Here is a 2,409-nt window from a genome sequence, read left to right on the forward strand (position 1 = left end):
ATTATATTTTTAAAATAGCCTTCCTCTCAAACCAACTTAATACTGTAAAAATCCATACTTTACCTCTTTCGAGTGTTTTCTCATCATCCTGGAAAAAAAGGTGGAAAGTTCCCCTTTTGGATGGAAACCTTTCCTTGCGATTCTCAAACTACATTGTAGGTTCCTACCTTAACAACCAGTCTTAAATCACCTTCTCTAATTTCTTTCTCCTGATGAATTCCTTGTAAACAGAAACATAGAATATTAAATTAATAATAATAATAAAAGTATTGATTGAAGCAGAAGGTTTAGACACCAGGAAGTCTCCCACTGTGAATAGTGAGAGATTCACTTTCACCTTGTTTTGTCATCTTAACTCTCACTATACCACATCCTTTCCTTAATTCAACAGTATAGTAGCACTGCCATAACTTCTTTTTTCTCAAAATTCTTCTTGTTCTCTTATCATTTTTGTTGAAATAATTTTAGAAATATGTTTTATCAGTTTGATTAATAATCTGACCTTAGTAGAATCAATCTAAAAAAAAGAAACAAAAAATTATTCTCTTTAGAGTCCGCAAAACGCTAGAAGAAGGGCTTGAACCTTCGACCTTGTGGTTAACAGCCACACGCTCTAACCAACTGAGCTATTCCAGCTTCTGATGATTAATCAATTAACAACTAATTACTTATCCGTCATCTCATCTGTCTATCTCCCCGTCTGCCAACTTGGCCCACAACCACTGCCTTAATTTAATTTAATTTTTTTAACATATCATAAATTCTTAAAATTAAAATTTGAATTTCTCAACTCTTTCTTTATAAACAAATACTTGCTGTTATTAAATTATTTAATAGTCTAATAATGATCAATTAGTGCAATGGTCTCTTCCAATAAAGAAAACAGTGCTATAGCTGATTAGTTTTAATTTCACTTGAAAAAAAATTGATTAAATGTAATTTTAAATCATTAAAATTAAAAATTAAAAATGAAATTGAACTGAATCCCCCATTAATTAATTTTCCATTCAATCACTGAATCAATTTACATTACGATCAATCATCATATTCACAATTGTATAATTACAAGTCTGTCATTTCTTATAATATGACGGTTGATCATTATAATAACGTATACATTTTTTTTTTGAAATTATAATAATGTATACTTATTCAAAGAATAAAACTGATTCAAATTATACGCATAAAATAAAAATAAATAAAGTTCATGCGTGCTGCAGCTAAAAGTGCTCATCAATTAACGTTAAATGTGAAAATTTGGAGCAACCAATCAGCTCAATCACCATCAGGCACCCACCAGCAAGCTTTAATTCCTTGTTCATGTATCTGATAAAGTTTCCTGGTTGCTAAACAATTCATTACTTGGGCAGACTTCTTTGTTGATGTGAACTTGAGGATTGATTCATTCCAAAATAATCCAAACTGGACATGTGACCTTTTCTCTTTCCATTCTATAATTAATGTTACTGAGTTTTTTTTTTTTTTTTTTTTTTTTAATCGTTGATCACAAATTTAAGATCGTAAAATATAAAATGGGATTCATATGGATTGCACATATTGAAATATATAATAAATCATGTATGGACAAAAATTTTGTAATGGGAAACACGTTCCATAAACTAAAAAGTTGAAAGATTCAACTTATAGAAGATTGTCGCTTTGCATTCATAGTATACAAATACTTAACTTTCCCTCTTATCCTCTTCCGCACTCCTCCATCGATCATTTCATTTAATTTTCCTGCTAGCTTTAGCTTTCTCCAAGAAGATGAGACTTAAAAATCTTGCTCAACTAGCAGCAATCTTGTTTCTTCTGTCCAGCATGCAACCCTTTGACGAGGCTGCCAGATTCCTCGATGAAGAAGAAGAACAACTTATGATCGGAAAGAAAGATATATTGCTCCGGTCTCTGCAGAAGGGCCCTGTCCCTCCTTCTAGGCGAAATGGGTGCATCCATATTCCTGGCCAGGGTGGCGCCCCGTGCATCAGCCAACGGACCTTTGCTGGTCATGCTGTGGCTCCTCCACACGATGCATGCCCTGGTCTTGTCGTTCCTAATTTTGGTGTGGCTCAGTGAAGCATCAAGGTCGATCGTTGGCTACTAACAGAACTCAAAATCTTTAATTGTGAGTCCTGAACGTGGGGTTTAAGGTTAGGTTTTAGGCGTAATGAGATAGTGTATTATGCGTTACATTAATTACCTTTAAAATTTAATGTAATAATCATTCCATTTCTTATAACTTTATTGAGCAATGTTATCTTTTTAAATAACATTTTACTTTAAAATCATTAATATTTTCATCATTATCTACCTACACCATCACTAGGTGGAGTTAGATTTAAAATTATGAGAGAACCATGTATAAATATACATATTTATACAAAATTATGTTAATTATATCATATATAA

The 2,409-nt window shown here is 32.1% G+C and overlaps 1 non-coding gene across 1 annotated transcript; it reads right to left on the minus strand.

Annotated features, from left to right (window-relative positions):
* Positions 1-562: 562 nt before the first annotated feature.
* Positions 563-636, minus strand: TRNAN-GUU (transfer RNA asparagine (anticodon GUU)). Its single transcript has one exon. It is a non-coding gene; the product is annotated as a tRNA-Asn (tRNA).
* Positions 637-2,409: the final 1,773 nt, after the last annotated feature.

The sequence above is a fragment of the Hevea brasiliensis genome, chromosome 2 (genome assembly GCF_030052815.1).
Source record: "Hevea brasiliensis isolate MT/VB/25A 57/8 chromosome 2, ASM3005281v1, whole genome shotgun sequence".
Taxonomy (NCBI): Eukaryota; Viridiplantae; Streptophyta; class Magnoliopsida; order Malpighiales; family Euphorbiaceae; genus Hevea; species Hevea brasiliensis.